This window comes from Tachysurus fulvidraco, chromosome 24 (genome assembly GCF_022655615.1).
Source record: "Tachysurus fulvidraco isolate hzauxx_2018 chromosome 24, HZAU_PFXX_2.0, whole genome shotgun sequence".
In the NCBI taxonomy this organism is placed as follows: Eukaryota; Metazoa; Chordata; class Actinopteri; order Siluriformes; family Bagridae; genus Tachysurus; species Tachysurus fulvidraco.
The window spans coordinates 6,589,897-6,603,714 of NC_062541.1; the positions used below are offsets into that span (position 1 = coordinate 6,589,897).

Here is a 13,818-nt window from a genome sequence, read left to right on the forward strand (position 1 = left end):
GTGTGAGCGTGGGAGACAGAGACACACTGCACAGACACATGCTTATCTGTTTCAGTGAACCTCTGACAGCAGGCAGTTGATCTCTGATTATAGAGAACCCTGTGGCACTTGGCTGGGGGTGCAGTGTAAACCAGCAGCACCCACTAGTGGCTACTGCAGTCGTGCTTTAAATTTCCAACAAACCTTCTGTCTCCTCTGGCTTCCTCCAGCCTCTGCCTTGCCAGTCACATGGCAAAGAGCAGCAAAGCCAAACAGCTCAGAGGCATGTAGCAGACAGTGAGGAGACCGAATAGAGTCTGTTGGAGCCCTGAGGAATTCTGGTTTAACTAGAAGTTAAGTACTTCAGCAGACATCAAAAAGTGTGTGCTGTACAACACATTACAGCAACGTCTATGAATAAGATGTGGTGTTGAGAATTTACTTAGAATGCTGTGCTTTGTGTATCCATAAATGTAAAAGAGCATGTAGGTGAGAGAGCATATAATTTACAATATCAGGACACTCAAGCAACTGTGTCTACCACATATTAAACCATACTAACAAAACAAATTGTAGCTGCAATGGTAAATCTAAGGGTAAATGTAAAAACACAGCTGTGACACACTCTGACCCTTTTAACGCCTGCCGTTAACGAGAGTCCTGGGTGATACAGTGCTAGGTACAGTTGTGAACAGGGTCCATAATGTCTCAGAGTTGGTTAGACTCAGAATCCCTGTAGGCATATGACCCCATTTAAAGTATCTCGATGCATCCTGGACAGCAACTAAGGACCAACGAGTTGTGGGTGTCGATGCTCTACCTGGAAAGCACAATCACTGTGATGCTTTACCTAGCTTCTTACTTCAATTCAGCTCTCATTCATTCACATTCAAGTTACATTACATTATAAAACACCTCATTGAAAATTTTGAAGCAGCATGCGTGCTGACAATTCTGCAGAAAAAAATAAATACAGCAAAGGATTGATGTGATAAATGTGTGGGACAGTAAAAACGATGTATGATGTCCAAGCACAAGTGGTCACTATAGACACACATTCAGAGTTACGGCTCATTCGGCTGTTCACTTGTGATCAGATTACGTGAGAAGGATGTTATTGCCTGGGGTGAACAGAGCCAAGGGTCCCCGATATAATCTCCAGTTAGGGTTTTGTGCACTCTTCACCTATCCACATGGGTTTCCTCCAACCTCCCAAAAACATGCCAGTAAGAAGATTGTCTATGTCCAGGATGTATTCCTGCATCGTGCATCGATAAGCTTAGGATCTACCACAGCCATGACCAGTATATAGTGTTTACTGAAGATGAACGAATGAATAAACTGTTAGTCAATCACACTTTCTTGGTTGCTTGTCACTATTATTGCAGATCAATAATCTCAGTATCTCAAGTCCATAAGGAGAACTATGAGGTAGCAGAGTGACATCAATATGCAACAGAGTCACCTTATTTTTGATCCAAAAACTTGATCAGTTTAGAACTGAAATTAGCCAGGTTATTAATGTTGGCTAATGTTGCATGACATCTGGTCAGTCTACAATATAACAGGATGGAGGAAGGTGGCGGCACTGTTTACCAAACACAACGGTTTCTAGGTGAAGTAACGCAATCAAGAGATCAGGTCCCTCACAAAGCCCATAGTGTTTCTGAGAGCAGAATGGGAGACACACGTGTCATCCTGCAAAACAAATGAGTTTCAGTGGACAGACCACAAGCTCGCACAGAGAATCTCCAATCTTCCTCTCTCTGAATTCTTACATTAACAATGTCTCGTAGTAACAGCTTTCATTCCTCTATTACTTCTCTATTTCTCCATGACTCATTGTGGAGTAATTACACAGTCCGGGCAGGGATGAGTCACATGCTCTAGTGTACAGGTTGTTTGGAAATCTGGAGATGCTGATGTGTCAGTGAGAGATGAGGTGAGTACACATGCCCCAGAGGCCTTCTTTGCCCTGGAGATCATGTCATCAGAGAGAGAGAGAGGCAGAATTAGGCAATTTAGTCTGTGCTGGTCTGACTAAGTGTTATTGTATTAACTACCCTATTAAAATCCTAAGCAGGAAATGACACTCATTTATGTGATCAGTTCAGTTTAAAAGGAACACAGATGTTTTGCCATCAAAATTGCTGACAAAAACCTGAATACTTAAAAAGCAATGCTGACGATGTTAATTACTGTTTATGGATTGTTTTTAAAGTAATGAATTAAGCAAGCAAGAAGAACATAAAATGACAAGACTGATTATGGACATTAAGCGATAAGGCTTTTTGTCTCTTAGTGCTCACTGGGTTCTGTAAAAAACCTGTCAAGTGCTTTGAAAGGTGCAGCATTGTTGTGTGTGCTGACAGAATTTCCACTGATACAGGACGTCAGGGTGGGACATAAGTGTCACCTCCCCCTTTATAAGTCGCCAATGGCGTTAAGCATACCTCTCGGCCTGGGCTAAGCCGTACTTGACAGTTTGTACTATACAGTTGGAAAAGTGAATAAAATGTGCAAGTCCAAACAACTAAAGACACATTTACAATCCATGCTTTCTGATAGGATTTCTCTTGCTCAAAAACAGCAACATCAGCAGGATATTTCTTCAGACCATTTGATTAGACAGAAAATCTGAAGAGAAGCTTGTTTAGAATGATGGAGAGATAGACAAAATTTTTAATGAATATATCTTCTAAATAGATTAGCTTACAGATAACCTTAACCATAACCTTAAACGTACATACTAGATTTTCCCAACCTCTTCAACACCTGCCATCATTACTGGTAATGCATAAATATTACAACACTCACTGACGGCAAATCAACATGTCCAGAATGTTTACATTTGAGGTTTTTGAAATATATAATAGTAATAATAGTACAATACAATAAGTAGTTAAATGTTGGGCAGCACAACTGTACATTTGTGCAGTCAGAATGAATCCAGTCAGATTCTTAGACAAATCTTTGAGTATAAGCACAGCCTCTAGGAGCTCTCTGGGGTATTTTGCCTTTTCTGGCTGCTCATGATTTGAAGGAACGCTTTTCCAGACAAAAAAAAAAGAAGCCATTCTCCAATGATACATTAATGTTAAATTGGTAGTATGGTAGTCAAATAATGATGAACTGCCCTGTGTGGTCTCTAGCAGAAAGGCTGAGTCAGGAATCTACACAGTTGTCGAGATGATGCCATGCTGAAAATAAGTATCACGCAGAGACAAAATAGAGGGGTCTGGACTGATATGAGAAACACAAAAACCACACAAACATGCTGACACTAAGCATTGAGTCTCAAGCCATGCAGTCAGCAGTCTCAGCGGTGCAGTGAAATGCTTGCACAGTCACTACATTCATCACGAGGGAAGGCCGCGACACGAATGCACTGATGGAATCACCCCAGGTCTCTCTCTCACTCGCTCATCCATCTCTCTGTCCTTTACTCAAAGCCACACCTCAAGACCATGACCTTCCAAAAAGTTAGGAAGGAGGGGGGAAAGTCACACTTGTACTGCCAAAGTGTTGTATGCAGTGTACTCTGTGTGTGTGTGTTTCAAACCACATCCAAGCAAACCCCTAAAGACACAGAGTGATAAGCGATGAGGTAATTTCCTCCTATTGTGTGGAAGACTCGAGAATTGAAATGGTATGTGTCCTAGCTTTGCTAAACAAAAACCTTAATGTGGTCCACACAGATTTTTGCAAAACATGTTCAGTCTTTAAAAAAAAGCATTACAATTTTTGCAACTCTATTCATTTAAATTTTATACCATCGAATTTTAAACACCACAACAATTAGACTGAAACAATGTCAAGACCCACTGCGTTCTGTGATTATAAAAATTATAATCTGTTCTGAGGAGTCATAGGAATTTGCCTTATAGATATTTTTGTCTTACAGAGATTTAAAGCGAGTTTCTGCACAAAATCAAATGTGTTTACTCATACATTACTTCCATACCCAATCAGGTGTTATAGTAACGTTAATATTACCTGGAGAAAGAAGTCATGTAAGACCTGTATGCTTTCTTATCTCCACACACCTGCTGTAATTTCACACCGAGTTGGACCAGCAAACTACAGATGAGTGTCTCTAATTCGAGGCGAGTTAGAAACATACTGATCGGTATAATCTCCACACACAGTCCTATGTCTAGGAAACAGACTGATCGGAGTGAACCAGTTGTAAAAATGTTGTTAAATGATATACAAAAGGGTTAAAGTGATTTTGTGTGAATTATAACTGTATATAAAGACATACATAATTAGTTCCCACTTTCCCAGAGCACTTTCCCAGCATCAGTGATTACTATGGAGTTTTTTTTGATGTTGCAACAAACAATGGGTGTTTAGGGAACCACAAATGGTTAATGAGGTACTGAATCCCGGAATAGTTAATACAATGTCCACACAATTGAACAGCTTTACTAGTTTTCTTGAATAACTTCTTTTCCTACTTATTTGTCCGGCTAACTCACTACATAAAGAAGAGGAAAGGAGGATGCATGTGATCTCAACAATGTCACCGATGGAACAGAGGCTGCTGGCTAAATTTGGCTGGTGTCTTTTTGGCCTCCTGTTCAGCTTTTATTTCAACAAACTGTCAGAGATCCAGCTTTGGACAGAACAGTTACAGAATAAAAATCATACGGTCATCGCAATAAAGCTTAAATGTAGGCGCACAAATCAATCGTGCACAAGCAGAGGAACATAAAAAAAAATTACCAGAAGCATCATAATTACAAAACTATCGTTTCAATTAAATGGAAACATTAAGCAACTAATGCTAAATTCAATGTTAAAAATCTGCAAAGGCCTACTGAAACTGGATCAGACAATTACAGAATTTTTTTTTAATATAAATTTGACCCCCATATTACAAGGTATTACAAGAAGAATTTCTTTTCATATATTTCTTGCTAAACGGTTACATAATGGCATAAAGACCACAGAGTGATCGCTGTTTCCTGTTGCTGATCATGAACGCTCCTCCATAGCTCTGTAAGTGACCTCTGGTGAATAAGCCACACCACATGCAGGTGCGAGGGCTCGTTCCCACAGGAGCAGAGAGGAACAGAAGCCATTGTGTTCACACCTACACAGTTATGCTACTCTTTATAGCGTACACATGGTTGCTTCTGTTTCTTACAAACACTGAAAAACAAGCACCACACCCAGCGGGAAAGCTGTAGTGGAAAAATAACTAACAGAGAGGAAATTATTTCTAATTGTTATAGCAGGTCTTTCAGATGCTACACTTTCCTCTTAATGATGGCAGCCTCAGAAGCATGTATGCACAGGTATATAAACAGAGACAGACAGACTGAAGGACAAAAATAATGTAGGGAGGAACGAGCAAAAGACAGGAGAGACAAATATCTGGATGGATGCATAAACAGCTGGATAAATATATATATAAAAGCAGAAAAAATATGTACGGATGTGTAGCCTGATGAGAGGACAAACAAGCATGTGAGTAAAAAAACAAATATGTGGATGGACAACAGCCAAAAATGTGGACTGATGGGCAAACAAACATGTCCGACTGGTGGAACAATTTTATTTTTAAAAGTAAGGTTTGACAATCATGTGGGTGGACAAGCAAATGAATGGATGAATCTGTATGTGTGGATGGACTTGATTAATATTTAGGAAGAATAATCTGTCCATCCAGTTCTATTATATAATCTTATTTTTCATATCTAGTGATGGGATAATATAACTATTTTATAATCCAATAACTGTGCAAAGCTTCACATGTGCCTTTTTGTGTTGAGTGACATTTTAAAGATTATTTAATGACTAAACAAAAAAAAAAATGATCATCTGCATATTAATAAATGTCAATTTCCAGTATCCTGTGTAGGTCTGTGTTTATTCCCAGTTGCTTGATAATAGACAAGCTGTTAAACAAAACATTGGAAAATATTTTAGCTACTTATACTTTATGTATATGCGACATTATAAGCACATGGCTGCATGCAACAGAGATGGAGAATGTGGAAGGAATTCCTTTTCTTAATCCTGTGAATGTCATTTATTGTCAACTAGGATACAAGCAAGATGGAAACAGAAGCCCCCCCCCCCCACACACACACACACACACCATATCATCCCTCTCCCTTTCTCCATAAAAGATCTATTCATGAGCACCAATGAAGTGGGCCATCATCTTGTCTGTCTGCATGGTGACACATTTAAACAGTGCAACGTGATGCTGAATATTTGCTCACCACAGGCCTGACTGAAAAGCAAACATTAAAAAGCAGACATGCTGCCTGAGCACCTCTACACTTAATTTACACCACGCTTGTAAAAGAAACATTTGTGTAGGATGTTTGTATTAATATTCGAAGTGGTTTTAACTGCAACATGGAGTGTTAAGCTAGTGGTGAATGGAGCATTCATCAGCCTGGAACCTGCAGTACAGCCTGGAAACAGGGGGGCATTTCCATCACAGCACAGCTTAACATACTCACTGTTCTCAGACTGATACACACAGTCACTGTTAAAGAAATGCTTCAGTGTGTTTTTGATGGGCAGCATTCGTTTAATGGCAGATGCTGATAAAAAGATGTTTCCAAATACTATATCAAGAATCAATTTAAAATGCATACCAGTGTTGTCAAAGAAAGTCCCAGCTACACCACATCAGGAGAGTCCATTCAATCCAAACCACATGCATTATGTACACACTATATGTGCATACCAGGATACAAGCATGTCAACGCAACATGGAGAACAGGAAGAACGCAAACCTGTAAAACCCAAACTCATAAATAAAGAGCATGTTTTTTCGGATAATCCTTGAGCTTGTTTCTATGAACCTACAATTATAGTTGCACAATCGCATGTTACAATTTTATCTAAAGTACACAGCATACATAAAGTTTATTTGAGCAGGTTTGATGGATCTCTATGACGTTTACACATCACTTATACAGAAAAGAAAAAAATAAATGCATATAGCAATAGCTGGGAGATGTCAAAAAAAATGTCAAAAAAAGTATCCGAAGGATAGAGCTCACACGGGACCATTAAGTAATTTCAGCTACTTGCATGGCATCCACTTTCCACCAGACCCACACAAAGCTGATAATGACAAAGGCACAAATTCTAACACTGCAAGGACAGACTATATATTATATAATTGACTGATATTTAGTCATTTACCCTTGACTGATACATTCATAACTTCAAGTAAACAGGTTCTGTTCTTTTCCCAACACAGGGAAATGGGTCAAAATAAGTGACTGTTCTCATCACCCATAAACTACACGTAGAGCAGATAGAGTATTTCTTTAAGCACCCATTTAGTTTAAGATCATGTCTGGGTTCTTAGTTCAATGGATTTCGATTGTAATTTCCTGCTCCATTTCTACAGTGACACCTTCATATCAAGCCTTATTCTGAGTTGTGAAGCAGCTGGACTGATTGAGATGACATTGACATTGACAAACTGTGTTGCCATCTGGAATTATTCACAGCATGTTCATTTATGATGTGCATATATCAGGACTTTGAAAACACATTAAACAGAGTTTCCAAGCAATAGAGGGACCACAAATGTCACTATAAATATAAAACAACTGGAGACGATTAGTGATTTACTCAGAGAATAAGCTTTAAGTTTTTATATTATACCCGGACAGCAGTAGAAGGAGGAAAAACAACAATTTTACACTCCACAGCTCCAAGCTTTAGTGCAGGAAATGAGAAGACTTCTTTCTGGCACAGATGTGTGGTTGAAGTTTAAAGCTCTAGCTCATACATGTGGGGCTCAACACACTCTTACACACACACAGGCTACTGCTGGCAGAAGGAAAAAGGAGTATTTCTGAAGCATCCTGAGGGACTCAGCTGAACGATTAAAGAGTAAAGTGCACCAGTCCACTTACTGCACTACCACACACCACTTGTTTTGACTTCCTGATGTAAACACAAGCCTCTTCCTGTCCACTTACAATCAGTGCAACCTAAAGAATGCATTCTCCCCATTAGTCTATATAGTTATCTTTAAGATACACACTGAATCAAACCATAAACACAGTAATTTTTTGTATGTAAACATATGTACAGCATATAATATATACATAACATATAATAACATACAAAAGGGATGTGGTAGCCTAGTGGTTAAGGTTTGGCTACCAATCAAAGGTTGTGAGTTAATAATGAAATAAAATGTAGGTCGCTCTGGATAAGGGCGTCTGCTAAATGCTGTAAATGTAATGTAATGATATATATATATATATATAAACATATGTACAGCATGTTATGTATATAGGTATATATGTAAACATATGTACAGTATGTAATTATATATACAAACATATGTTCAGTGAATAAATATAAAGGCTATAGCAGTGCAGTGTGTGGACATCGTTGAAAAGTATAAGTGAATGGTTAAACTAAATTAACACAACTTAAAACGTTTTGTCACCGGTCACACACACAAAAGCTTAAGTCACTTTAGTTTCAGGTTGCCTTCACAGGAGTATTGGGTGCATTCATAGGTGCAGTGTTTGGGGATTATAAGTATAACAACTGGTCTTGTAATGATTTGTATTGTATTATATTAACATTTTGTCTGTTTTAATACTGTGACCTTATCAGAAAATACCCCCAGCATACACTTCGAGGTAGCACAATGCCTATAGGAAGGTGTATAAATTGAAGTACATGTATAAATGAAATGCGCATGCGCAGAAACCCTGGGTACAATTGTCGTTATACCGGGTGTTAAACACGGTCTAAAAGTTAGACTCTCGGTATGAAAGTGTAGCTTCTCAGTCGATATATATTTTGGACAGTGGAGCTATTTAAAAACTACTTTTACTTCATTACACAGTACAGTAGTAGAGAGCTTCTCAGGTATGAAATATACATTAACTTAGAAATGACAAACCTTGAACGCTTCAGGCTAAAAATAAAGCGGGCCTGAGCACAGCACCGCCCAGGGACACGAGGAAAAAAGCAAGGCTCACGTATTCACTCACTCAGGCAGATAGAAAGAGAAAGAAAGCCAGAATAAATCTGATACCAACAGCTGAAGAAGGGGATCATGGAGAAAGAGCTTGTCTAACTTTTACCTGGCGACCGTTATGACCTGAAGCGACAAGATTCGGCTCGTGAAAGGAGAAAAAAAAATACGTTTTTTTTTTAAATGACTAAGCACGCGCACGGTTTGATTTAAATATTCTACGGTTTAACGGTTATTTACAAACGGCACATTTACTGCAGGAACGTACCATGAAAGCACAAACAATGACCAAATTGGACAAAACGACGTCTTTAAATGCCTTAAATCAGGTTCCGCGGTGACACATTATTATTTTTTTTTTCAAACAACCAAAAATAAATAAAAAACAAACAATAACAGCGATGCCACAACTGCAATTCCTCAAAATTCACACATGAACAAAACCACTTTTCATGGGATCCCCCCCCCTTCTCTACTTACACGCTTTTTCTTCACGGTTAACAGCTATTCGGTCGCCCCGGTGTCCTTTATAGGGTTAATACAAATGTAAAAGCGGTGATTAAATTCCAATAGAACCGACACCGGAGTCTTATGCGCGCAGCTCCAACACTCCCGGCTCACAATCGTTCCTTCATTTCCCCCCCAAGCTTTCATCAGGAATCGAATATTCCAACATGGCGGCCTCACAGCTTCCCATCCTCTCCAGCTGCACCCCTCTGGAAAGCACACAGTGGTCCAGTCCCACTTTTGATAACCTGGGATAATTAATCGATATTCGTTGATCACAAATGTTTACATCACAAATGTTCGATACCGTAAGGATAGTATAATACATTACTTAATAAATATTTGATTTTAAATCAGGTTAAACAAATAAAAGGTTACTCAAAAATGGTAATATAAAATTTGAAGGTTTTTTTTTTTCAAACGACGGTTGAAGACCTACTTATTCATGAAACACTTCAACTAGCACTTCATGTTTATTCATTCTTTCATTTTCTACCGCTTATCCGAACCGCTTCTCGGGTCACGGGGAGCATCTCAGGCGTCATCGGGCATCAAGGCAGGATACACCCTGGACGTGCCAACCCATCGCAGGGCACACACACACTCTCATTCACTCACACACACACACACTACGGACAATTTTCCAGAGATGCCAATCAACCTACCATGCGTGTCTTTAGACCGGGGGAGGAAACCGGAGTACCCAGAGGAAACCCCTGAGGCACGGGGAGAACATGCAAACTCCACACACACAAGGCGGAGGCGGGAATCGAACCCCCAACCCTGGAGGTGTGAGCAAAATGTGCTAACCACTAAGCCACCGTGCCTCCACTTCATGTTTATTAAAAAAAAAAAAACTTTGAACAATGTTTTAGACTCATGGTACCTTACATATGTAACCTAGTGAATCAGAGTTAATGTTGATAGAGACTTAAGCACATCCGTATGTCGCTCTGAATAAGGGCATCTGCCAAATGCTGTAAATGTAAATGTAGGCTATCACATCCCAACTGAGCTCCAGTTACTGTCTGTATGGTGTTTCACATATTCTCCCCATGTCATTGTGGGTTTCTTCCAGATTCTCTGGTTTCTTCAATCAATTCTAAAAAATTTGAGATGGATTGGCTAAACTAAATTGCCCCTAAGCGTAAATATGTGTGCACAGTGCACGGCGATGGTCTGGCGTCCCATCCGTGGTATATTCCACCCTGTGCCCAGTGTTCCTACGATCTACTTTTACCATTATTCGCATACATTGGATACTAAATATTCATTCATTTTCTACCGCTTATCCGAACTTCTCGGGTCACGGGGAGCCTGTGCCTATCTCAGGAGTCATCGGGCATCGAGGCAGGATACACCCTGGACGGAGTGCCAACCCATCGCAGGGCACACACACTCTCATTCACTCATACACTCACACACTCACAATTATTTTTACAGAAATGCCAATCAACCTACCATGCATGTCTTTGGACTGGGGGAGGAACCCGGAGTACCCGGAGGAAACCCCCGAGGCACGGGGAGAACATTCAAACTCCACACACAAGGCGGAGGCGGGAATCGAACCCCCGATCCTGGAGGTGTGAGGCAAACATGCTAACCACTAAGCCGGATACTAAATATGTATATAAATATTTACAGTACCTCAATTAGGACACAGCCTGTGTAGTAGCACCTATTCTGGAAATTTAAAAAATGTTGGACTAGAAAGTTTATTATCTTTTGTAGACAAAACAACAACAGAATCCTGTCTTTCAATTGGTTTCTTTCGGTATCACTATTAATCAAAGCCAAGATCTCATATAGGTGCCACAATCTACCAGTTATTACTATCCAATTTTAGCTAATGTTGGCTGTGCTTTCTTTTTTTAATGCACTGTGCTCTACAGCAATCTGTCTGAGGTAGCTGCATTTAGTTCATTTCAATCTATAAATCTCTGCTTACTGACAACCTAATGCAACCTCACAACTCACAAATCTATCTATATATAACAGTCGTACAGCTTGTCAGAGTTATCCTCAAGAAAAGAGTCTTCACCTCGAATCTGGCTGTTAAAGGCACCTGTTGTGTAGTAACTCAACTCTTACACTTCCGTGTGGAAATCCAGACAGAATCTTGTGGCCTTTCCCTTTCTAGCCAAAGCAAACAAATTCCAGTATTTCCTTTCATCTATTAGAATTAATATCTCTGGCTGTGTGAATTCAGCAGTTTTCTTTGCTTTCATTTTATTCAAGAACCAAGATTTGGAAGAAAAAACGCATAATTCTGGCCCTAACCTTAAGACAATTTACCTGAAAGCAGAAAACAATCTTCACCACAAAAACATCATATAGTATTATAAAACTTTATTATAACTAATGCTTTCAAATTATTTTACTAGAAATGAACATCTACCACAAGACTCTTTTATCTAGCCTCTTTTACACTGATAAGCAAATGATACAATTCATATCATATTCATTGAATCAGTCACCCAGAAAACAGTATATTTAAAACATAGTGTAGTGATGTTACCTTCATAGTTTGCTTGCAAAAGAAATGAAACAGGAGTAATCAAAAGAATAGAAACCCACTGTATAGAAGCACTGGCAATACGGAGCCTCCTGTAATTCAGAGAGTTTTTAAATATTAAAAAAGTAGATGCAATTAAGCGATGGTTCACCGCTTACCACATCAGACACACCGCTTCCAATCCAACCAGGCAACCCATCCCAGACAACGTTCATGGCACTCCCACTCCTTAACACACATGCACACAAACTCATATAAATACACAGTTCACAGCACACCCACTCGTGTGGGAGTCTATTTACAGTATCAAAGACTCTCAACCAGCCTCAGCCTCAACAAAAAGCAGTCATGCGTATTCACTTTGCTGCTTTCTGTAAATACCAGGCCCAGCTCAGGGCACTCTAAATAAAAGACACAGCTAGAGCTAATCAGAGCTCAGCATTAACCACCAAATGGTTGAATCAGATTTTAAAAAATAGCAAGTTATTGAAAATATAATAATATAACATCACCTTGGGTTGTATCACATGTAGAAAGAATTCCTAGCCTAAATTCAACATAATGGTTCGTTTAAACTTGTTCTCAGCTTGCTACTTAAGACGTGTGCATGACCTTGTTAATTCTTACTAAACAATGAACAGGTACACACAGACTTACTGATGAAAATAATAACATTTTCCTTCAGAAACAGACCCGGATGTATTACTTATTATATTGTATCTTCCACTTCTGTGTTAAATCATCATGTCTAAGGCTTTATGTTTACCTTCAAGACCACAACACAACATGACAATAATTTTATTCTACACAAAATGTCCTGACTAGTGTTTTAAGTTATGAGCGGCTCAGCCCCAAGAGGCCTCGCTTTAATGTTTGTGCTAAAATATATTCAAACTAGTATCTTCATGCTTTAATCACAGTCTATATATTCTGTGTAAATCTCAAGATTATATGATTTCTAAGAATAACAATGTGAATCTATCAAATGAAGTGAAGTTACAGTTAGCTATCGGTACAGAAAAGATCAGTTCAGCCACCACTTTCACAACAACCACTTTATCTTATTTATTTTATTTATTTGTTTGTTTTGCTTTATTTTGTTTTTGTTGTATTTTATATTTCTAAATCCCCCTTTTTTGACCCCATTTTATAGGATTATACCTATTATAAAACAGGCACTTGTAAATAAACTTATAAACTTTATGATTGTGTCATCAATAGAAATCAAATTTCATTATGATATTTGTGACCATATATGCTTTTGAAAGCGGATGTCTCTCACAGTCAATTACAAGGACCCCAATCGATTTATTTCCTTTAATAAGACCGATAGTTTTCACCTGACTACACAGTAAAAGAAAAAAAAACTTTTTCCTTTATTCCGCATACATTATTGACCAATTCTTTTCATCCATCCTTGCTGCATAACCTGTGTCTAAAATACACAACAAATACTGTAGAAAGGACAGATTTAAATAGACTTCATATCATTTTATTTCTGTTTTATTCGAACAACAACAATTTCTCTAAGGTGATCCTGACCATAGTCTCATACCCTGCTCATATCACACCTCCACTGCCCACAGTCTCTTTCTCCTTCAGGTCGATGTCTTCTGTAAGAGAAACTTACACCTGAGATCGCACACACACACACACACACACACACACACACACACACACACACACACACACACACACACACACACACACACACACACACACAATACCCTGATCAGCCATAATATTAAAACAACTGAAAGATGATGTGAATAACATTGATTATCTCATGACAGCGGCACCTGTCAAGAGGTGGGATGTATTTTATTAGGCA

At 38.9% G+C, this 13,818-nt stretch overlaps 1 protein-coding gene across 2 annotated transcripts in view; it reads right to left on the reverse strand.

Moving 5' to 3' along the window:
• Positions 1–9,638, reverse strand: part of ptk2aa (protein tyrosine kinase 2aa) — a 78,696-nt gene extending 69,058 nt beyond the window's left edge. Inside the window, exon 1 of one of the 2 annotated variants that reach the window (XM_047808144.1) lies at positions 9,446–9,638. The gene's annotated coding sequence lies outside the window, so the exon portion shown is untranslated. The remainder of the gene's footprint in view (positions 1–9,445) is intronic. The other variant, XM_047808143.1, reaches the window with a different exon arrangement.
• Between the last annotated feature and the right edge of the window lie 4,180 nt (positions 9,639–13,818).